This window comes from Cavia porcellus, unplaced genomic scaffold (genome assembly GCF_034190915.1).
Source record: "Cavia porcellus strain 051 isolate PalLab524CR breed Dunkin Hartley unplaced genomic scaffold, mCavPor4.1 scaffold_24, whole genome shotgun sequence".
Lineage (NCBI taxonomy): Eukaryota > Metazoa > Chordata > Mammalia > Rodentia > Caviidae > Cavia > Cavia porcellus.
This window is the reverse complement of record NW_026947507.1, coordinates 22,006,576-22,031,131: the sequence shown is the minus strand read 5'-3', so window position 1 is coordinate 22,031,131 and position 24,556 is coordinate 22,006,576. Positions and strand designations below refer to the sequence as shown.

At 34.8% G+C, this 24,556-nt stretch overlaps 1 long non-coding RNA gene across 1 annotated transcript; it reads left to right on the top strand.

Annotated features, from left to right (window-relative positions):
- Window positions 1–4,093: 4,093 nt before the first annotated feature.
- On the top strand, window positions 4,094–24,003 carry LOC134472677 (uncharacterized). Its single transcript, XR_010042593.1, has 3 exons — window positions 4,094–5,609; window positions 6,858–6,944; window positions 22,602–24,003. It is a non-coding gene; the product is annotated as an uncharacterized LOC134472677 (long non-coding RNA).
- Window positions 24,004–24,556: the final 553 nt, after the last annotated feature.

Here is a 24,556-nt window from a genome sequence, read left to right as displayed (position 1 = left end):
AAGACTCTCTTTGACTAGATTAGACTTGACCAGACTCTAGTGCAAATAAAGGAAATAAACTTGGAAAAATAAGATCGTTCCATATTTTTTAAAACTTTGAAAGTAAAGCACAAAAGACTTGATGTGGTAAAGAGGAAGTCTGATTTTAACTCTAAATAAACAATGTCAAGGGTAATGTTAAGGATAAGAAGAAATGTTTATTGTATCATCAATTACTTTATTATATGGTAATTTAATTGAGGCATCAATTGGCCTACTTATTCATTGATTAAAATTTTTCAGAGGAAATTACATACAAGAAATTTGGGTTTTATAGACAATGTAAAAATCCAAAGATAGCTGAGGCTGAGAAATTGACAAACTGGTACATAAAGGTCTCATATATCCTGATACTGAAGAATACACCAGTACAGAAATTGTTTATGCTTAAAGTAACATATCATGTATTTATAAAAATATTTAATAATCTCATTATTGCATTAATGATAGAATTAGAGTTTTTATGATATTAAACAATGCCAGCCATGGGGATGCTCATGGTTGATTATGCTTACTTTTTGATGTGTTATTCTCAAATCATTTGATTGTTCTAAAGACTTTGCCTCCACAACTTACAAATGAATACATAATTTTATTATCACAGAGCATAGTAAACCATGACCATTAAATCTGAGAACATTTATATCTACTGAATTGAGAAATAAGGTTTATTTATAGAGAATATCCTGACAAGTAGTCTCAGATATTTGGACATCAAAGGTAAAATAAGGGAGACATTGTAAGCAGGAATTGAACATAACCGTTATGTCTGACATTTGTGGGTTAAACCTGCTATTGAAAAAATCAGTCTTTTTTTGTGAATTGTAGATATGAAGAAAGAAGATTTTTTCCTAAGTAAAGCTTATCCATTTAGAGTTAAAAGGAATTAGAGGAGTGTATTCTCTTTTAATTGATTATCTTCCCTGAATTTTCAATGATATTATTATAATTTTATTGTCAGACAGACTTACCCCAAAGTGGATTAATAGTGGCCATTTTATAAATTCAAATATTCAACCCAACATTATTATTCTAAGATCTCCGAAGAATTTTTGCTTTTGTTGGACAAATACTATTTTGTTTAAGAGTTTAAAAAATGTAGCATGTTCACCATTTGGCTTTCAAATTGCTGAAGATTTTTGTCAGACTGCCATTATTACTGTGAAACCAAAGTCTATGGTATTACTCAGAGGACAAAAAAGAACATAAATTTATTATTTAAAGAAACTTGCAATGGTGGAACTTGGGAGACCAACCAAGAAGCAAGGAGCCAGCCTTCCTGATAAGTGGCAGGAGCTGTGGGTGAGCTAAGGAGAGAACAAGTCAGTGTCTCCTGGGAGCCTAAGGGCACGCCCCCCACCCTTAGCAACTGGATGGCTTCGAGGCCAACCTCAGTTGATAGCAACTAAGGTACGTAAAGCAGCTAAATGCCTGTATAGTTTGGTTGATTATGCTGACCTGGGGCCAGGGGTCTGAGACTCTTGGGAGGATGACAGTATGCAATATAGCAAATATGGGGGATTTCCTTCTATCTTGTCTTGGAAGGCCAATATTGTTATCACTGTTTTGCTTTGTTCTGATTAATTGTTTTGATCTATTTAATATTCTCTTTTGATTGGTTTTATAGTGTTCTGTTTTTGGTTTGATTTTACTATACCTGATTGAATGGACAACTATTGTGAAGATAACGAGATATACTATGATAGCTATTATTGTTATCTTGGTATCCTGCTCTGAGGTCCTGTGCCAATTTTACTGCATTGTTTTGACTGGCTTTGTTCTGTCTTGTCTTGTTGCATTTTACTATCTTTAAAGTAAATTAAAAATTTAAAAAGTAAAATGATTTGCAATTGTGTGCCATGAATCCATTTTCATCTCAATAATAGGGCATAAGCCCGGGTATCTCTCATGAGCTAAAGAATATATAAATTTCTAAACTAATAGAATCACTTAGTATTGGATGGGGAAAGAAGGAAAGAAAGTAAAAACTGATCAAATATACTATAAGATTTCCAATTTCACAACCTGTGTAGAGATTCAGCTTCCACTTCCTCCTTTTTCTCCTCCTCCTTCTTCTTTTTGATTTTTTTTTTAGACTGCTAAACTCAATTTACAAATCTTATTAATTTTTTCTTTGAAGTCCTTCTTGATTCTGTCTCATCCTTCTTGTTCATGATGCCTCGCAGCATCTACGTGAATCATATTCTTGGTCTTAACTTTCTTTCTTTTCCAAATATTCCTTCCCCAAACCACAGTTCCATTGTCTCCAAGGGATATTTCTATGAGATTCTTTTGCTTAAAAATTCTTGACAAATTTCCGTTGTTAGCTCCTCAAACCTCTTATTCTGTCTCCAGAATCCTTCATAAGCTTTTCCTCTAATAGCCCACTTTTAACCACTTTTCTTGAAATTCCCAGTACACTCAAACTTATTGTCGTTCAAGTAGACTTTATCTTTTTCTTCCTCCCTCAAAGTTTTTTTTTAAAGCAGATGTATATTGTAGCTCCTGGAATATCACCCTGGTTGCAACCAGAGATATGCCATAAATCCTGCCTGATACAAGGGAGGATACACAGTCATACATTCATTTTAAAGTGCCTCATGCTCAATATATTCTTCCTTTACCTCACACTGCCTGCATTTTTTTCCTTTCTGAATTTATAATCTTTCTTTTGACGAAGCATTTAAATTTTTGAGAACAGACAGCAAGTCTTCCTTCTTCACTGTACATTTTTTTTGAGATGCCCTTTGCATAGATATTTTTGATTGATTACAGTGGAAAGAGTCTCATTTGGATTTTTGGGGGTGCAAATGAAGTCGTTATGATAGCCTAATTATTCAAGCATTGTCTATCAGTTCATTTAGTTTGGAAAATGTTTTCCTAAAAGCAGTTATTTATTTTTTATTTTTTTTAATTCATCAGTGTAACCTCCATCCATCTCCACCTGGCATCAGAGGACCTATGTAGTCCTGTTGCTTTACTTCCTAAGTATTTTCCAGATCTCTGACCCCTCTGCTGTGCATTCTAGTGTCTGTTGTCTGGATTTGAATTCTCATATATTTCATCTAGATCTTTCTATTTCCTTTTTTTTGTACCAGGATTGAATTCACCACCTTGCACTTACCATGCAAACGCTTAAACATCTGAGCTAAATCTCCAGCCCTAAATATATCTTTCAACACACTATTTCTTGCTGTTAGCTGTCCTCCACATCTCTATAGGACTGAGCGAGCATATAGAGCTGCTTTGAAAACTTCACTTTTAGCTTAAAGTTAAAAGTTCTCCAGAAAGTGGAAATGCAGTGGCGTAGCTTTGCATATAACCTGTTAGATTTCATTCTTGGGTATGCAGAATACAAAGAAGTAGATTTCTGGAGATAGGGAAGAGAACAACCACACATATGGGGTGTGGGGGAGGGTGCGGGATAAGATAATTGATATTAAAGCATGTATTGTACTCAGGGAGGCTGAGACAGGAGGACTGTCATGAGTTCAGGGTCAGCCTGGGCTACGTAGTGAGACCCTCTCTCAAAAATCTAAAAGAAAAAAATGCATATACTGACTTACCCAAATAATCTCCATCATCATGTAATATTAACATGACTAATAAAAATGCAATAATAAAAGTATTCCAAACTTCTACTTTTTAAAAACCGTAGTTGTGTTATCTCTTTATTTTTTTTTTTTTTTTTTTTTTTGTTAGTGCAAGTCGATTATGCACTAACTTCTGCTGGGTGCATGTGTTAAGAATTGAACTTACACCTTTGTGCATGCTAAGCAAGCATTCTGCCACCAAGCAATCTCTCAGGCCCAGTTTCTGCTTAGTAGGAGAAAAATACAGAGGTCATATGAGAAATCATGCAAACATGTTTTATAAAGAAGAAGAAGAAGGAATATATAACACTATTATTTAGTGGTTTTTGTCTACTATGTATTTTGCAACTCATAGGCATCAGTTAAAGTTGTTAATTAATTGAGAGTATCTTATTGCTGGCTAGTTAGTGGTAAGGACGGAAGCAACACTTTCTAATTTTTTTTTTTTTTTTTTTTTTTTTTTTTTGGTACCAGGGATCAAACTCGTAACCTCATGCTTGTCCAGCAGATGCTTATGCCACTGAGCTAAGTCCCTAGCTCAACTTTCTAATTTCTTAGCATTACAACTGAGGTAAACTGAAGAGCTGTAAATGTTACTAGTTGATGAAAGAATACCCCTCTGTATGATCTGTTGGGTTAGTGAGGTCTCCCTGGAACAAAACAATTATCCACACTTATCTGAAATTTGCCACTATCATGCAAGGGAAGCGTGCTAATATTATGTTAAGATAAGTTTTGTTTTTCAGTCAATGTGAGGAAAAAGGAACAGACTAGAGATGAAACAGTTTCCTTGTGGCTCTTGGAGTTAACTGAAAGACAGATTGTTCTTTGCAGTGATGTTACTCATGCTACTTGATTAAGGATTTGAACACTTTTAGAAAAGTCAAATTTCAAACGCTTATAACATTTTTAGAAAAACCTTGTACTGAAACTTGACAAATTGTAGCTCAGGGTGAGACTAGATAATTACATGAAGAGAAGGAAAAAAGTAGGCACAGATAAGCCTATGGAGGAACAGATTCACTTTTAAGAATTCTTTGTTTGTTGGAGATTTTCTCCAGTAAAAAGTCAAACTGAGTGAAAACCTTGCGACTTACATGTACTAGTCATGAGATAATGTGAACACAGTAAAATTTAACCAGTGTTTTCTGTTATGGGACAAATTACTTTTAGTTTATTTAAACAGAATACTTTCACAGTGATTTTACTGACTTCTAATTCTTTGCAAAGAGGATGCACCTAGAGAAATTTTAAAAGACAGGAGGAAATATAAACAAATGATAAATTCAGGGCAGGACCTTTGCTCTGGACACCTTGTTTTGTTGCAGCTGTATTTCATTTCTTTTTACTGCATTTTTAACAGTAGAAAGCTTGGCTGCTAGTTAGTGGGTTCCACTCCCCCTCTTTTTCAGGGAGAAGCAGGGCAAAGAAATTATGATGTGTGCCATATTGTAAAAGGAAACATTTGCTTAGAAATCTGTAGCTGACATTTTTATGCAGGATCTTATGCTTTCAAGGCAATGAAAAGCTGGACAATGTTTTCCTTTGAGAGTGTGAGGAGGATCTCAAATGAAAATGGACCATATTTACTGGTATCTGGTAAAAATTGGTATGTTTTGGTTCCTTTTCCCACTAGGTGTGGGTTGGCCACAAATATTGTGTGATTAAGATTGCTACAGACCTGGAGTTCATCCTGAATACTCTGCAGAGTTTGAACACTTAGATTTTTACCTTTTCATGGAATCTTTTAAAAGTATTTCTGATAGTGTTTTAGTAAAAATATGAAGACATGGAGTGTTCTTAGAGAATTCTGTTGATATAATTTTTTAAATCATTTATATGTTTAAGTATTTGAAATTTTCTTTTCTAAGGCTCACTAAAGAATGATATATTTTTGACAAATTCAACATTTCATGCAAGAATCCTTATGGAATTGTCCACAATCAGCTTTCACCTCTGCAAGCAAAATATTTGTAGGTAAATTTTGTGCTCTTGGCTTTTTCTTACCCTGGCTTATTCGTTTGTGCATAAGCAAAGAGCTTAGAGCCTCAGATCCTTGTTTGGACTGTTTTTGTGCATTCAAAAAAATTTTGCTGGGGATTTAGCTCAGCAGCACAAGTGCCTGTCTGGCATGTGCAAGTTGTGAGTTTGATCCCCAGTACCCCCCCAAAAAATGTTATTGATGTTAAGATCAACTATGCATCTGAAATAGTTAGGGATACGATTCAAAATCATACTTTTTCATATGTGATTTAGGTATTTCTATTAATTTATAAATTTAAAAATAGTTAAATATTATAGCTTCTCTTGGAATCAGCAGTTAGTATCAATATAATGCCCAAATGAAAAGGTTTTTGTTATGTAAAACTTAATTAAAAATATTTTTCTCATTCACAAATGTATCAAATGTCTTTGGTAATAATAGTTTTCACATTGAACTTTAACTCCTTTTAATTGGGATTATTTCTCAGTGTCTATATCATGCATTCATTCAAAAAGCATAGTATAAAGCAAACCTACAAAGCCCTGAGAAAAATAGTAAAGCAGAAGTGATCCCTCCTCTCACAGTGGCATGGTTTAGTGGGATAGACGGGCATTAAAAATGTTTGTCCCTGCCAAAGAAATTAAAATACAAGCGCCACAAAGGGACAAAATGTACCAGGGTCCTTAAGAGTCACTGATTTAGTTGCAGGGATGGAGCCAGGGGGTCAAGGAAGACTCTTCTATGGCAATGACCAGTAAGAGCTGGGCAGTGACTAGGAACTGGCCAGACAGGAGCAGCCAGGGGGATAGTAACTAGGAAAGTAGTACCAGGTGTGGCTGAAGATGTAAATAGGTGGCCACACACAAGATTGGGGAAGAACTGAAATTTATCCTAAACACTAAGATATTTCATTAAAAAAATTTTAAAAATCTTTATTACTGTGTTTGCAGCATGTGTTTACATTTCTTGTGTGGAGCTGGCCCGTGTGCATAACACATTTTAATTCCATTTTTCATCCCCTATGTGTCCCCTCCATCCTTGCTCCATCCATCTGATGACCTCCTTCTCAACTGAGAAAGATCTATTTCCATACTTTTGATTATCCATCTTTTATTTTGTTCTTTTTTAAAAAAGATTTTTGAGCAAAGAGTGATCTGTATTATATTTAAATTCACTCAGTTATTAGAAAAAATTATAGGCCATCACAGTAGTCAAGCCATAAATTTTTGGTTTATTTCCAGGGTCAGTGGCAGTGAAAATATAAAAGATGTGACTGGATGGATGCAGTACACTGTGGTCTGAGTCACAGGTCTTGGTAAAGTTTGGAGGTAAGAGTTAAGCATGAAAGAAATACCATAACTGCTGCAAGAATTTTAACTAACTAAGGTGGTTTTTAGTGACATTTGTAGGGAAAACGAAGTCAAAAGATGGTAAATATGGGGTAGCTGATCAAGAGATTCAATTTTTTTTTTTTATCTGTACTGGAGATCGAACTCATGACCGCCTGCTTGCAAGGCAGGTGCTTATGCCACTGAGCTAAATCCCCAGCCCCAAAAGATTAAATTTCAAAACCTTAAATTCAGAATCCCTACCACTAACTAATGATGTCAAATATATAGAGATGTCAGAATTGGACCTTAAAAATTTGACAACCCCAGAACAAAGTGCTATGAGCCACTGAAGCTGGAGATCTGTCACATGTGTGGAGCTTGAGCAAGGCCTTTCAGAGAACAAACACCTCCTCGGGTGAGCCACATTGAACAAGCAGCTCTCGCTCAGAGAACACCAAGCCCCACAACATTCCAACCAATGGATTACTAGGCAAAGGGGTGTCAGGTATCATTATCTCGCTAAATGTATAAATAAACACCCCTACCGTGGTTGAGCAGTTCCCTTCCTCCATCTGGAGAAAGAGCTCCACCTGATCCCAGCTTTTTGTGCCTTGTCTTTATTTACTTTCTCTCTGCCCTTCACTGTCGTCATCCCAGGAAGTTCAAAAGCTGCACAAGTTGGAGCAACAATGCAAGGTTTCTGAAAGCAGAGGGAATGGATAACATGGCTTAGTGTAATGTTTTGCAAGCTGGTGGGATATAGAGATGCAGGGCAATTATTTAAAATATGTAATCTTCAGCTTTACCTCAGACCTACTAAATAAGAATCTATGGGGTTGAGACGTAGCAAGCAGTGTTTTAATATGCACCCAAGTTGCTTCTTAGGATCAGACATATTTGAGAACACTGAGGAAGGTGAGCATACAGACCAGGCTCAGGAGAATTGTGCCTTTTAGTGGTAAGAGAGAAAGAGTTAAGGTGTGAAATGAGAGGAAAGGTGGTGGAACCAAGCGAATATTAGAATTTCTGAAGACTGGCTCAAAATTGATGCTTCCAGCCCCATCTGCTTATAGATTTAAGAAAAGATCCCCATCTGATAGCTTTATTTTACGTTTTTACATTGCATATTACTTCTGAAGATATCAATATCTTTATTCAATATCAATCTCTATGTGTGAGACTCTACATATATTTTACCAAATCATAAGATACAAGGTAAACAGAATTAACTTTGCTTTTCCTGCATTTAAAAGATCATCTTCCTAGAATAATACAGTGCCTAATCAACCAAGTAAGCACATTTGGACCAATTCTAAAAGTTAGGGATAAGAACTCTAGCTTCAAAAATGGAAGCAACAGAAGTCTTTCTGCTGTATGGTATTTGACCATTAGAATGTGATCATTTACCATCATAAACAGCAAATGAAAAGAAACTATTAAGTTTTCATAGGAGTTGTGGTATTCTTTTCTGTTAAGTTCAGTATTCTGTTTTGCTGTATTTGGGTCAATTTTATTTTCTAGTGTGTTATTAGGAAATCCTAGGTAAAGTTTATTTAAAATTCTTGGTCTTAGTAGAGCTCAGACTACTCAAAGGGAAGAGGAAAGGCATACCTACATTTCTGTGTCTTATCCTTAGACCTCAGGTTCACTTCAGATTATATTTGTTAAAATCAAAGCAAACTCATATTATTTGCTTGCAGATTTAAAGTTTAAGCAAGTAATTAAATAGCACAAACATATACACTGAATATGTGATCGCTATGTGAGTGTTGGGAATTGTCTGAGTTTATTCTACTTTCTGCCGTCACTATCTAGTGTTTGTTAAGTGAAGGTGGGTTTAGCTGATCTGTGTTATGTCTATGTGACATGCATCTTCCTTCTTTTTTGGCTCTATTCTTCCTTTTAGGTCTTGACTTGTAGCGCTATTAGAAAGCCAGGAAGTCAGCCAGAATAAAATGAAGCCCAGGAGATTTTTTAAAACAGCATTTATTTAGGATAGTAATTCCAGTGGCAGCAAATCCAGCATTAGCAAAGATACTTTTATTATGTAGGTCTGAATTCCTTGTCTGTCCTGCCACACATAAACCCAGAAGAAAAGAGTTAGCAGATTTATGATTTGCTCTGTCTTTGAGATGTTACTTTAAATACCCAATTCATAATTCTCCAGAGTGAAATATCACCTAATGGGAGATCAAGGGGCCATGATGACATTAGAAGAACAGAGTCGGGCTTCTGTGTGCTGCATAGCTCAGCTCATTTCTACAACTAAGGATGGAGTTTTAAGTCTCAGAAATATAGTCAAGAAATCTGATTCTTTATTTTGCTTAATTTCCAATTAAGGTAACGATTTCAGCAATTTGAAATTGCTACTCAGCATTGTACTGGGAACCTCATGGTAAAGATATGAACTTCCTGGTTTGGAGACATGTCAAGGATGTTTATACTGGTAAACTTGAGTGTAATGAAATATGGAGACACTCTCCAAACTTGGGGGAGGAACTAGTTATCAAAAGGTATTTGGATTTCATAGCACTAGCTATCTCTATTTATCCATTAACATTAGTGACTAACATCTCCCTTAATAGCTTTTGAATCTCCAATCATTTTGCTGCCCAACATGAGAAGAATATATATTATTCCAACTTATATGGCATTGTTGGAGTAGGATTACAAAAATGCAAGAGGGGGTACTAAGAGCAGAAAGAGAGGGCCCCGCTTCCTTTGAATCTGCCAGGATGCAAGGAACATCTTCAATACAGAAGAAGTAGTTATGAATATAGGACTAAATTAAGTTTCAAAAATAAGAACTCTGGTTTCTGTGTTCATCATCTCTGAAACTCAGGGCCTGTATCTGTTAAACCGAGGCAAGAAAACCCTTCATGTTTATTCCACAGGGATTTTGTATAGATAAAGTGAGATTGGGAAGAAAATACTGTATACAAATAAAAAATAGTTTCTTGCAAATTTGCAAGTTTTTTTTATTAAAATAACCAAGTGAATAACATTTCAAGGAAAGTAAAACTTCAGGTGTAAATAGAAATAAGAGTATTAATATAGTAGAAATTGAGGTAATGGAATTAGCAGTACTGACCATCATTTGTTGAACATCAGTGTTTGGTCTATTTTCAGTTGCTATCACAAAATATCTGAGTGTTGGTACTTCATGAAGAAAAAAGTTTACTTAACTCTGAGTTTAAAAGAAGCAAACTTTAGAAAGTGTTACTGGTTACAAGCTATCACTGAACTTAAGAGATCTTTCTCTCCAGATGAATGTGACTGAAATAAATCCAACAATGACTAAGATTTGGAAAGATTATACTACATATTTATTACAAATTCAAAAGTACAAAAAACACTTATTGACAATATCTTTAAGAACATTAAAGCTGTGTACTTAAAAGATCATAAATATATAGGGTAAAATAACACAAATAATCAATGGTACCATCCATTGTAAGATATTACTGAGAGAAAAAATTTATTGCAAGATCTATTCAACTAGAAATAGATTTAAATAAAGTAGTGATCTCAATAAATTAATAGCAGACAATCCAAAAAAAGTATCTAACAACCAGTAAAAATATGATGAAAAACTATTAACATATTTCAATTGAAAATAAAATATCATGTTTTATCTATTGAGAGGACAAAATCCTAAAAACTTAAACTTGATAAGTCTTTCTGAGCCTGGCAGCCAGTTAGCTATTGGTAAATGGAAAGTGACAGATATAATCTGTATAAAAACTATTTGGAAGTATCAACGAGTAACTTCAAAAGTTTTAGCTTTTGATTCAGCAGTTCTATTTCCAATAAAGAGAAAACATAGGTTAGCTATAACTTGATATTTTTATTTTATTAAATTTAAGAGAAGGCATAAAATTTAATTTTTAAATAAAGTTTTACATTTCTAATTTTGTAAGTGAGCAGTTAATAAGAAACTCATATGATATTGTTCATAGGCATATGAAGTTCAAATAAATTGCATGGTGCTAAGGAATACACACATTTTGTGTGTTCATTAGAGAAATAACTCCAATAGACCAGAATAAAATTATTACAATTTCTAAAAAGAATTTTACAAGAAATTAAATTTGGCTTAGCATATCCTGAAACTGTAAAACACTAAATTTTTTAAGTGTTTAAAATATATTATTATTACCACTACTTTTCATAGAAGTAAATTTTGCACTATCGTAATTCTATTGTAATATTTTCTTAGTTACCAAATAATCTATGCTCGGAGAGATAATATTTTGGCAACCTACGCTGTTGTTCCTTTCTTCATAGTCGTTTTAGAAGTAAATCCTTCAAGGGAACATTTTTTAGCTTACTTTTTCATTATTACCAGAGGCAAAAACTGGCAGGGCAATTTATAATTCAATTTTTGCTAAATCCATGACACCCAATATATATGTCAGGCATTTCAACGGCAGGGTATTTTGGGGATAGGTGATAAATTGTGCTGATTATAAATGCAAGCTGTTCTTCTAAAAACATCGTATCAAAAGGAAGGTTAGTATTATTAGGAAAATGTGAAGTATCTGTAGATTGTCCAGAAACATCAGAGATAATCACTTCACATGAATATATTCCCCTAGGTGCTACGTAGCAACGTACTAAGGTTCTCACTATGTTTTCGATAGCACTCATCTGGAGAGAGGGTAAAAAGACCCTATCAGTTCACAAACCTATCATGGGCTGGTAGTCTTTCAGCAACCACATAGCTCTTAGTGCTGCAATAACTCATTCCTGCCAGAAATGCCTCCCTCTGAAACCCGAAACATGGTCCTAATCATTTTAGGACCGTGTTGGTATATGTGTGTAGTATAAATGTTATTTTATAATATAATCTCCTGTGATCTTTTTAAACATCCTTTCAGTGTTCCAGGTATTTCCCTAGGTGATATGTGTGGTTTAAGCAAAGCCATGAAATCCTTTAGGTTTTTCTCCAAAAAATGCTGGAAAATGGACAATTGAAATACAAAGGCTGCTCTGGTGGTAGACGTGTGTGTGTGTGTGTGTGTGTGTGTGTGTGTGTGACACACATGCTGCAGTTAAGTTTGGCATTCTATTAATGAGTGAAGTAATTTAGCAAAGCACACTGGTAAGTTAGTCCAGGCCCAGGCTGAGGGGGTGGGGAATGAAGCCTTTCACCTTCAGGTCAATGGTTTCTGTTTAATCGGGCTGTTAATGACTAAAAGTCATTGTTTCCATCTGAGAGCTGTTTGGCCACAATGTGGAGTAAGTTGGTGGTCTGCTATCAGTTTCTCATGTGCAAATGTACGGATCCTCAAATCCACTGCTGATTTTTGCTGCCTTATTGAACAATTCAGTAAAACTATGCTTTTTGAAGGCAATGACAAAACAATGCTGTCTCAGACAGAAGATACCCCAAAAGAAATGCAGTTCTAAAGAGAAAAATTACATTAAAACGATGCAAAATAATAGATGACTCATGAATTCACTTTCACTACTTGGAGAGTTTTTTAAAATTTTCAAATATTTTCCATTGATTTATTTGAAGCACTGAGTTAATGTACGATGCAGCCCATGCTGAAAATAATTTATTTTAGGGATATAGAAACCAAAGTTCAAAGAGGTGAGGATTTTCCTAATATCACACAGGCAGTAAGTTCTTCCGTGTCTGGCAGAGGAGCAGAAAGAGCTTGTTGGAAAGGTGAGACTTGAGGGGAGAGAGCTTCTGAGGACAAAGAGAAGTGGAACAGGGGAGAGAATTCAGCACTGTCTCATGAAGGGTGTCAGCATGAGGCAGATCAAAGGTAGGAGTACAATTAACACAGTGCGATCACAGTAGAATACATTACATACATTTTACATACGTATTTGCAGAAGAATCAGCTGAAACAGATTTTTATGTACACATTTAACTGCCTTCATGAATGTCTGTGTGTTCATACAGACTGAGGTAGAAAATAATGAACTAATTCTTAGTGGTGTTCTTTCAATAGGCAACGTAACCTTAGAAAGCTATTAAGAATAAAGCACACAAATATTTAGGAAGAAACAGATGTAAAGCTACTGCTGGGAATAGTATGAAATATAAAAGCCTCCTTTGTGTCATAGGAGCAGTTTCTCTTAAATACTATTTCAAAAAATATAATTGACCCACATCATTAAAATTGTCTTAACTGATCTCTAAATATATCAAGTTGGCTTAGAACAGCACCAGCAAATTATTTAATTTATTTAAATTATTTAATTTAATTATTTAATTAAGAGCCACTAACACAAGTTCTGTAAGGCAAATAATTTCATTTTAGGATAAGAATAATATCTAGGAAAGAGTACACATATTTATGAAGCTATTAGAAAACTATAAATGCTGTTGGCTCAGTGGTAGATCCTTCCCTCCCACACACAAGTCCTTGGCTTCCCTGAGTTCAGTCCCCAGCCCTGGAAGAAGGAAGTATGGAGGAGATGGTAGAGGAGAGGAATAAGAAGAAAAACAGAAGGAAGAGGAAGAAGGAGAAGGAGAAAGAGTGCGGAGGGAGAGGAGGAAAGGAATTAGGAGCAAGAGGAAGAAGATAACAGAAAAATCATACTGGAGGAAAAGAAAACATTGATCTAACTGCTACAAAGGTTTCTAAGTAGAAATAATTTTTCTGGGTGCTTTACAATGTGTTTTATTTGCAACTGAAGTGAGAGTTGCCTAGGATTACAATTGCAGTTGAATGTAACAGGAATTATATTTTTGAAATATTTTTCAATGGATGAAAATCATTTACTACTATAGTAAGTATAGCACTTGGAACTCAAAAATATTTTAATTGGGCTGTTTAAAGTGGTGTGAGCAGAGATGGACAAATCCTGGCTCCAGATTTGGTAGATACAATCAATGCAATACTCTAAAATTGATTAAATGGAGTCCTAGTAAATGAGACAGTAAAGAAATTGCTATTTATAAAAAACAAGATTTGAAGAAAACGTTTAGTATAAGATAAACCAGAGCTAATGAGTTAAACTGCTCTAGCCATTTGGCCCTCATCATAAACTACACAGTTTGGTTTGGTTGATATGGGTGTTTGATTCATGCTACAAATAATAGAAGCCTATATATTTCTTGAGGGGAAGTATAGATCTCCTTAGTGAACTGTGTTCTAATGCACTTACAAAGCTAGTTTTTACTAGCAGAAGCTTAAATCTTTTTGTACAAATTACAAGGTTTTGTTCTTTCTAAACTCTTGCATATTTACCCTTAGATAACCATAAAAATTGCCTAGGTGAAATGTGATTGGCAGAACTTTTGATCTAATTCACTTTCCTCTTATATAATGCATATTCTCACTCATAGATCCACAGAAAAGATTGATGAAGCATTTTAATTTTTAGCAATTGTTTTTACTTACATCTTTATAGCAAAATGAAAAAAAGGAGAAAAAAATCTGGGTGTCTGTATGAAAAGAAGTCCATGAAAAAATAAATGTTGAGCAATTATATGGATACAAAAATAGTGAGCTAACTGATAAATGCAAGAGAAAAGGACTGAGATCTGAGTGACTCTAAGCATATACAAGTTAGGAGAGGAATGATCAGTTATCACTACTGACTGGTCTTGAAGGACCACTGAGAAATGAAAATCAGAGCAGTTTCTTTTCACTGAGAAGCCAAGAGAAGAGAGTATTTGGTTTCAAAGGAGAGGTGAGAATCAGTACCTTGGAGAAAAAGGGGAGAGAATATTGTTTTAGGACTTCAACATGTGTACACAAATTCTGATTAAAAGGATGCAACAGACATGATATGGAAAATGAAAGAAAATTGTATCCCAAAGTGGTCTTGTTTATACAGGTTATATGTATATTGACATTTACTATATAAGAAATTAATATTCGTTAATTATTTAAATGTTGATTCATTAATTTATTTAAAAGTAATCAACACAAATTCATTACAGAAGAACACAAATCATAGTTTATGTTAGAAACAATATTTTTCAAAATAAAAATAAGACTAGTGATAAGACTGTGATTGTTTTATGCTTTCAGATTTCTTTACCGTTACACTTATTTAAACACAGCCAGAATTTCATTATTTACCTCTATATTCAATCTGTTGCCATATTTTGTTTCAGTTCACTTGTATGTAACAATTGGCCTTACGCAGATCAACCTCAGGATAAAGGAGGAAGTGTTAGTATGACTGTGTGATACTGCACTAAAACTTGCCACGTGGTGGTTTCTTAAAGATGAGTTGCAATGTAAAATCTGAAAAAATAAACTTTGATACTGTAAAATCTATGTGAATGCATAATATAATCTGGTTATGCAGATTTTCTGCATACTGACAGATTTTATTACATGATGTTAAACAATCAGGTTTGCTAATTTTGTCACTGATTTCATTGAAACCATCTGGAAGTACTCCAATGCTGTTGAGCTTATCACAGTAGCTACAAGGTTTCCAAAATTCTGACATTCACTTTGAAAGTTCAGATTTTGTCACTGGCAAAAAATAATTTCTGGAGCTGGGGATTTAGCTCAGTGGCATAAGCACCTGCCTTGCAAGCAGGCGGTTGTGAGTTTGATCCCCGGTACCGGTAAAAAGAATGAATGAATGAATAAATAAATAAATAAATATTTCTGTTTTCCTTGAAATGACAATTTCTTTCACTTCATTTTTCAAGAAAATGCCTTTATATACCTCTGTCTTAAAGAGCGTAGTTTGTTCACCCTTGTTTAAGGGAAAATGATGTTTCATTAGAAAATGTCTCAGTGCAAACACTCACACACTTATTTTTCCTTTGGACAACTATCATTCTTCATGTTTTTCCTGCATTTTATATTATGGTTTACAATGTATTAAAGAGATGTGTGCTCCAGGTTTGAAGTTTAATAAAATTATTACTTTTTACACCTTATCAAAGCCATTCTTAAGTGAAACTAGCATTTATTATTGAGTGGAAGTGTGGGGATGAGTAATGCATAGTTGGTCAACACAGGAGCTGATGCACTTTGACTGGTGCTCAGGTATCCACAGTTCCACCACTGATTTGGGCCAATTATTGCAAACTAAAATGTCAGTGTCTTCTTATGACTGTGAAAATGTCTCTCTTTTCTTTTTTGGTCTTTTTCGTTTTTTATCGGTACCAGGGATTGAACTCATGACTGCCTGGTTGCAAGGCAGGTGTTTATGCCGCTGAGCTAGATCCCCAGCCCCATTTCTGGTCTCTCTTATGTACTCCATGAATATTTCTCATGAACTTGCAGGTCCACAGGCTATATTTTGAAAATTGCCACTCTTAAGAATTTTTTTGTATAATAATATAGGCAAAATTTAAATAAATCTGAAAAATATTATTAAATAAATACTTCTAGCGATTCTGAAATCCATTGGAAAAAATAATAGTTACATATGTACCTGATATTATTCAAAAAAATTTTTTTAGATGGGAGCCTTTTTGTGTTACCCAGGCTAGTCTTAAACTCCCGGAGTCAAGTGATCCTCTTGTCTCAGGCTTCTGAGTAGCTTGGACTATGATAGTGTAAACCCTAGGTCCAGCTATAAAACTTAACTTTAATAATTTAAATATCTATATATTTATATTTTAGTTATATAAAGTGATTAGAAAAAGTAAGTCAATATATATCTCACTTTGGAGTAAGACTTTGTATAAACAACAACAAAAGAAACCTAAAAGAAAGCATGAAGAGATTTTTCTACAAGTTGAAATCCTTTTTACATATCAAAAATTTTCTAGGCCTGGGATAAATCTCTTCCTGCCTGGCAAGCACAAGGTCATGAGTTCAATTCCTGGTACCAAAATAAATAAATAAATTCCTATGGATACACAAATTTCACAGATTTCCACTGCCAAAAACATGAACGTTCCCAGCTCCAAACTGTAGTGTGCTTATCTCTCTTGTATACAGATACTCTGTTCCTTTGAGTGTATATTTTCAAACTCTACCTAATGAATCTCTTTATGCCTCTTAAAAAGTTTCAGTGTCTATAGAAATATAAACAAAATTGAGGACTTGCAAATATATAATGCATAAAGAGTTCATATTCTTTTATGCATAATGAGCTCTTAGGAATGAACAAGAAGGGAAAAAATAGTGACAGATGATTCTCAGCAAATGAACTGTTCAATGACCATTGCATAAATTAAAAGCAAAATTTCACCTTTCTATTAGACAAATACTTTCAAATGAAAATCAGTAATCGTGAACAAAATGATGCTGTTAGTGAGCAATTGCTGTTTAACGACTCACTCAAATCTGGCATCTTAAACCTATTACACACAGTTTACGTGCATTGAGAATGTGGAGGGAGTCAATTTGCTCAGCGGCAGAAACTAGTGGGGTCCTTGGTAAAATTAGCTGCTGCAGTCTGTGACAACAGTTACTACAGATTCTTTCATGGCAAAAGCTGTGGGGTGGGTGGTGGCTATAAGGTATGCTAAGGTCCTCCGCAGAGAAAGCCTCTAGAGTCCTTTGCAGAGCAGCACACTGGAGACCATGCTGGTTGCTTCCTATGGTCAATACTTCTAAATCCTATCCTTCCTCTTAGTTTCAACCATTTGCAGGCATCTTACCAGTGTCAGTTCTTCCTGGGATTCGAGTGGGACGATACTGAAAACATTGGCTTGGGCTTTGTCCCAGTAGCTTAGTTAAGCAGATTTTAAGCCCGGAAATAGATCTAAACACCATTGAAACCTTTTTTACCATAGTGATGTATTTCACATCACTGAAACGGATGATCATCTCACCGAATGTGCTTGAGAAGACCAATTAGTTGATATTGTTATTTATATTATTATACTTAGATCTTAAGAGATTAAAGGAAAACTAATGTAGCTTGCCATTCTTAATGTAATTAAAATGTTTCTTTTGTTTATCTTAAAATCAGATATTATAGAAAGGATAAAATAAATGTTTGGCAAACAAAAGTAGTATGATAAATAATTATAAGCAAAGCAAAAATTATGAAAGAATTTGGCCCAATTTAGCTGAGTGGTTCTGGCGCAAGTTTCCTCAGGAATTTACAATCATGACAAGACTAAGACAGAAGGGTCCTCACGAGCTCATTCATGTGGTTGTTGGCAAGCTTCAACTTCTCTTGGGTTGTTAGACTAAGGACTTTAATTCTTTGTCATGTCATATATGGTTTTCCATTTGACTGGCAACAATTTGGTAGCTTGCTTGCCCTAGGGTGATTGGGATGGTATCCAGGTAGAAATTCGTTTAACTTAACTTCACTGAAGTGAAGAAACAGCCCAACATTTCTGCCATCTTCTTTTTGTTAGAAGCAGGTGATTGCATGCAGCCTGCACTTAAATAGGCTCACTGCTTAAGAGAAGAGAATCACTGAGGACCATTTTAAAGGCTGCATAACACAATGACAGTCCCCGAGATAGACAGCAATAGAACAGGAAGGAGATGATACCCTTCCCATTTTTCTGAGTGCAAATCAGTAACACAGTCATTCCTCAGTATCTGCAGGCTGTTAGTTCCAGGACCCTCAAAAATAACAAATCCATGGATACTAAAGTTCTTTGTATAAAATAACATAGTATTGGCATATAACTTTACAAATTCTTCCTTATACTTTAAATCTTCTCAGGATTACTTATGATATTTACTATTAGGGATATATGTAATTATTTCATTGCTTAAGCAATAATGACATGGAGGAAAATCTGCACACATTCACTATAAGTGCATGTTTTCTGAGTATTTTTGATCCAATATTGGACTAATGGACACAGAATGTGCAGATACCACATGATGACCTTACTTATGAAAAGTTTCAACACCTTCTTAAGATACATCAATTCTGCCTGTAAAAATTAATGAATATGAGGAGCAAAGAAAAAGACAATGTATAACTTATAATGTAAACAACTGGAAGAATTCCTAATGTTTAATGATTCAAGATAATTTATTATACAATTCAAGAGTATACAGTTCGCTGTTGTTAAAAACATTGTAAGTTTATTGAGACAGAGAGAGTTTTGATAAGTTGCCTGCACTGGCCTTAACTTGCAGTCCTGCTGCCTCAGCCTCTCAAGTAGGTAAAATTACAGCATTTTACCAGCTTGAAAAAATTTTAATAACAACGAAAATTGTTTGTAACTGATAGTTTGTTGGAGCTGTATATGCAATATGGTGATATTTTGGTGAAACTTCTTGCTTATATACATTGAAGATAATTTTAAATGGATAGATATTGTAATTGTTAACACTGATTTCTCTTGTGTGGCAGTATTGTAGAAATTTGTTTCATCCCTATTTTTCTGTGATCTCTAATTTTTCTATACTGAGCCAATACTACATAGATACTCAGAATAACATACCTCTGAAAAATGACTACGGAAAAATACAGAAGTAAAACTTTTTAAAAAATTAACAGAAAAATCCTTAGAAATAATTTTGAGATCAGCTTTTAAAATGCTATCTGAAGTTATATGAGTATGCAGATATAATTCCTGTCCTATACTCATTGAGATAAAACGTGGGTTCAATAGCCTTGCTGCTTTAATGTAAAATCTGTGGTAAAGAACATAAGAGTGTGCAAGGAAAGTTGTCAGTGGTTTAAAAGTTTACTGTTGAGAAGTAAATTACCATTTATTTTTGGATTAAAAAAATTCCAGACAAATGGTAGGCTCTTCATTATATTACTGCTTTAAACAAGGCACAAACTAAGTGATTGAAGAGGCTACTTCTATTCTCAATACATGGTGGTTTGGCCCAATTTGATTGGAGTTCTATCCACTGGTTTTTTGATAAGAAAGATTATTCATTTAAGATCCATGGGCATCACTTAAAGTAAAATTTTCAAGCCACTCTGAATGTCTTTCTAGTACCATACACTTGGCCAGGAGAAGCATGTTTCATGACTCAGTGTTTTCTGAACTCTTTACAACATCTTTTTCTGAGTACACACTATTTACAAGTGAGCAATTTTGAAACAGAAGATAATTTTAAAATTGTTTCTTAACACATAAGCATAAGTTAATTCAGATTTGAGCTGGTAAGCTTCAAGCAAGCAGAAAAAAATATACAAATACATTCTTGAGGAGGTATTGTGGAAATTTCCCTAAGAACGCTGTATTCTATGACATGTTCTCAGATGATACATTCAAAGATTAGATTTCATCTGGAGTTCCACAATTGCCCTGTTTTTAGTAGCTGGCCCATTGTAATATATCTTTGGAGAGTGTTTATTATATTTTAAAATTTGGATCTGAATCCATCCCCAAGCTTAATACTGACATTCACAAGGGCTCGTTGGCTTTATCTCAGGCTAGAGAAAGCTCTTATTGTGGTCAGCTCAACTGAGCCAACTATTAATAATGTCAGAATACCATTCTGCAAAGGAAGGGAATACTTAGTCAAAGTGATTCATATTAGCTGAGCATGAGCAAAGAAATCTGAACAGGCTATTTCAGAATCTTGGACTGCCATTGAGTCCATTGCTCTTGTGAACACAGAGGGAAAAAAATCAGGGTTCATGCTCCTGGCTGTTCAGACTTCTTAGTAAATGTTTCACTGTGTCCCAAGGAGAAGACAGAGTGTTTTAATGTGGGAAATGGAACCTTCTGTGCTGTCTGTTCTGCGGAAAAGAATGTGGTTTCTAAAATATTACTTTTTGAACTTCCTGTACTGTATTTATACAGTTCTGACTCTTTAAAGGGCTAACTTGTGTTATGACTAAACCAGGCACTGATAGACCAGATTTGCCCTGTGAGAGGAACACACCACCCATGTACTGTTTCCTTTGTGAAGCACAGTCCTGCCTGAGTCTATACTCAGCAAACCTCTGGCAGTTAAGTCTTACTCATGAGTGTCATTTCTCTGCTTCTATGTTCTATCAAGAATATTTTTGCAGTTTAGGAGTGCAAAGCAAGAGCTTGCATGAGACCAAACTGGAATCTGATCCTGGGTTTGAGTTCATATCTCTGAACCTCGGCTTCTTCATTGTAAAATAAAGATAATACCTTATAAAGAGTGTTAAAGATTAATGGGGTGATCATAGTATCTCATAACTAGTAGGTGCTCAAGAAAGTTACTAGTTGTTCCAACAACCAGAATAATAGATTGCATTTCACTTTGATATGGAAAATGTATTATGTTGATGAAAATTCAGTGATGAACTTTTGAACACTGGCAAAGATTCAAGACTGTCTTTATGTGTACTCCCCAAAATGTCTCATTGTGAATAGGAGGAACAGATAAAACAATTCATTTAAAAAAACTGCAAACCCTAATGAAATAAACATTTTATGTAGTGACTTAGAAAACAATACATATATATATATATATGTAACATAAATATAATTAAAATGAAAGTTTCATGAAATAGTACTCTTCTACATGTGAAAGAATCTAATATTTTATATTCTCTTCCCTTTCACATCCACTCATAGTATATCTATCATACCTTGAAAAATACTTTGATGCCTAGGAGAGTAAATTATTTTATTACATAAGTTTGTTTTGTATTGACTAGTAGGTATGGTTTCATTTTACCTGTTTCTTAATTTCTAATTAAAGGCCAAGGAAACTAACAATTTCTAAGTATGTGCAATGTGCTGGACATTACCTACATTGTTCTATAGATATTGTGAACTCTTCATTTACAGCTAGAGAAGTCAAAGTTGCAAAAGATAAAGTACCTCCCTGGAGAATTCAGTCATAGATTTTCCATTTTCCTAAATTTGTCACATCTAGAACAGTGGCACATAAATAAGTTTTATCTCATGTAGTTTTCTCCTTTAAAAAAGTCATACATTTTTGGCAATTTAAGAAGATAATTTCAGTTCCAATTATAACAGAAAAATGTAGGGAAAACATCACATGTTAATTTTACTTTGTATAAATTTAATAAAGATTAGCTTTCCCCAAGAAATATTCTGAACTGTAAGAATTAGACTAATTCTTTATGAAGCACAGGTCACTGGCAAGTGACTGTTTTGTTCTGTCTTTCTAAATACAATAGTTTTTAAAAAGCTTTCCCTTTCAATGTTTTTAGAAAAGATAATACAAGAACCTATATTTTTCATTTATGTAGTTTAAAATGAGCTCAACTTTGATCATAAATCATAAACTTAGAATTTTAGTTTGATTCCAGTGTTTGAAAGGATGATCAAACTCCAAGTTTATTTTTTCATAGTTTTATTTTCTCCTACAGATGCTTCTCCACAATGGATTAACCACAGACATCTGAAGTTGTACTGTTTAAATATCTTTGAATTATTTTTGTTTAAAAATGTCAATGGGTACGATAGGAAAAGTACATTTTTTCCCTGTAACTTCAAAACAACTGAACAGAACCTTTGGACTAAAACCAGGAATTGAATGTTTCAGCTCTAAAAAGATTTTCTTCTCTGAAAAGTAATGAATGAGTCTGTCTGCAAGTTTAACTATTTCAAATGCCTGTTCACTGGCTTCCAGGATCCTATGATATTTTAAAAGTTCAAAAACATATAAGCATACTTTTATTTTCTCAAATACCCCTCAAATATGAAACTGTATAAACTTCATGTACATATAAAAAATTTATACGATGAAATCATTTTTTAAAAGTACTGCTCCATTTTGTAATGGCTTCTATTCCCAAACTTGTCCTAACCCTCGAGGATAGCCTCTGATCGCCAGTGGCATTTGAAGGATGATTTTCTCTTGTTCTTCACAGGAAGTAAGAAGAGTCCATTTTTGTGATAGCCCTTGAGAAAGTACAAATATGTGCGGCGCCTTTACTGCAGCAGATTACCAACAAAACATAAGATGCAGAATGCCCTGGAGACTGAACAAGGTCCATATTTGCTGAGGCTCTAAATTGGAGTAGTTAACTTGGAGCGGCTGCTCTCTGCCCTGCAGCAGGTGAGAAGGCAGACAGGTCAGCACGGGCTTTCTACTTTAGGAATCAGTTTGCCAAGGATGCCTTAGGAGCAGCTGCCCTGGTTTCCAGGTTCCAGAGCTTTCCACACCTTCTGGCTTGCGTTTGCTCCAGAGCTGCACGAGTCACTGACTGCACACAGCCTTGTTCACAGCGTGTGGCCAAACCCTTCTGAGACCTTCATTCCTGGGGAAAGTGAGCCAAGGAGGACATGGTGCGTGAGGCAGATTTTAAATAACACTGACCTTATAAAATTGCTCTTAAATTTTTAAAATCTACATTGGCTCTTTTTATTTCAAACCATTTCCTCGTTGTCATAGTCAATATTTGCAGAGGCTTTATAGGAACACAATATATCCTTTTTGTATTTCCATTCAAAACTAACTGTATCTTTACGGCAGATGGACTCCCTTTTTTTGCTGAAGGAAATTTGTGCAGATAAGATGAATGGCAACTAAGAGTTAAATGGTGACTCATTTGATAGTCAAAGGTTATCAGAAGGAAAATATGAAATAAGGGACTACCCAACCTACTGAGGGACTCACTTTGTTCTCTTTTTTTCCCTGAAACACTCTTTGCATTCTCTGATAAACCAAACAGGAGACAAAGTGTATAATCCAAAAAATATACGATATCATTTTGTCAGGGAAGAAAATAAATTACACTTAATCTATCTTACAGCTTTGTAAGTGAGTAAATGTAGCAATATAATATATAAAAGGAGATGAAATTAGCACTCTTTCAATATGATTGCTGTTTTTCTTGATAATGATCGAATAGTAGTTGATTTCATAGAAATAAAGGAGCAATGTACATTAAATTGTGCTCTTGGGATATTAACCTGGCATTACCTCTGCAAAAAAGGGACCAAGATGAAGACTAGGAAATGCAGTTTCATTTTTGGTGCCAACATAATTTAAAAAATCAATATTCAGCGTTAAATTTGTTATTAAATAGCCAAATGGCAGCATGAAAAGACCTTAGGCAATAAGCGCAGAGACAAGGGTTCTAGCTAGAATTGGCTGTCTACTGACCTTAGTCAGGTTGCTTTACTGTGTTGAAATTAACTTTGTAAACTTTAATCTAGAATAAGCTAAATCCCCAGCACGTTTTAAAGGTCTTAACACAAAAATTTTGGGAGAAGAATGCTATTTCCACACACACATGCACGCACGTGCACACACACACACACACATGAACACATGCGCACATACACAGAACTTGGAACTTCAAGGATTAGGGTGGATGATGAGACTCACAGCACCAGGGCTCCCTGACAGAGCCTTGGGAGTTGACCAGAAGTGTCACCTCCTAAGGAGGCTGTTCTGTATGGTGGAAACCTCCGCACTCACTCATCCTCGCTTTCTTCTGTGTCTCCTGAAACTCCGTGCTTCCACTCTGCTCTGGAGATTGTTCCATGAAACTACCATGCTGTCTTCCTCCTCTGGGTTAATTTCTCTCTCCATATCACTCTCTATAGTCTCACTACCTCCATTCTTGGAATGATTCTGTATTCCTCATTCTCAGTGTGATACTCTGAAGTTACTGTGACATACAATGTACAGAGGCCCAAATTCTGAATCTATCACTTTTAATAGCAAGTAATTTTGGGCAAGCCACTAAGACTTAATTCCTTCATGCATCAAACGGTAACAAGTATCTATCTCTTAGGATTGTTATGAAGTTTACATGTAAAATGTTACATGTGAAGTACTTGCACTGGGTCAGACACATGGCAAACTGAAGTACTT